Here is a 1,021-nt window from a genome sequence, read left to right on the forward strand (position 1 = left end):
AATAAATGTTTTGAGACTATAATTTGGATAGTGTTGTTGAATTATTTAGTAGTTAATAAAATAATTTACAGCCAATAACACTAAGATTGAAAAATTCCCCTCACTATAGTTTTGTAGATACCTAAAGAAGTACTTCATTTACAATTACGGCGCCTAATTTATTTTTTAATTATATTTTTTTCCTTATCTCTTCTTGTTTTGTTTTACTATTTAGATATATATCTAGAAATAGTTTTTTTTGTTCTTCCTGTCTAGATACATATGTGTAAATAAGTTTATATACGTAGTAAATTTTTACCAACATATATCAATGTTAATACAAATAATACGCTTTTTGCATGGTGTAGCAGACCTTACTTGAAATATACACGTCTTCTGTAGGGCTTACTACAGAGGAAAAGGATATGCATACATCCATTTAAGCTGCAGATCATATTAGATCTGGTTTGCATATTTTGGTTTTCAAAACATTTTATATACGTTTAAAGTTCGTTGGAATCAACTAAATCAGGAAATCATTGTTATTCTTTGAAAAAAAAAAAAAAAGATCAAGGACACAATCGTCAAAATTACAGGGAAAAAATGAAAGATAAGAAAAAAAAATGTGAAATTGCTTGACGGAGTAGGTAGTTTGACTAATTACATGAGAGTGACTGGGATGGTAGGGAGTGATACGGAAGGAATGGCAAAGCTCTAGCGGGAAACTTCAAGGAGATAGTCTAAAAAATGAATATAGACTATAGAACCTACCAATTTGATAATGAAAGGAAAATTTAATGACAACTATCAAAGAAAGTTTAAGACAATATAAAATTTATTTTTCTCTCTATCAAGGAATCACTTAAATTTAAAATATGGATTTAATTGCGTTCTTAAATTCATATTTCACTCATGACTTGCTTCTCTAAGAATAGCAATTTGTTGTGAGGCCTTATGGTAGAATTTATATATTTAGTATTGTTTAATTTTTTATTATTTTTTGAGTTATATATGTAATATTCTTTTTACTTAAGTATATAAT

The sequence above is a fragment of the Halyomorpha halys genome, unplaced genomic scaffold (assembly GCF_000696795.3).
Source record: "Halyomorpha halys isolate HHAL.00 unplaced genomic scaffold, Hhal_1.1 Scaffold82.1, whole genome shotgun sequence".
NCBI lineage: Eukaryota > Metazoa > Arthropoda > Insecta > Hemiptera > Pentatomidae > Halyomorpha > Halyomorpha halys.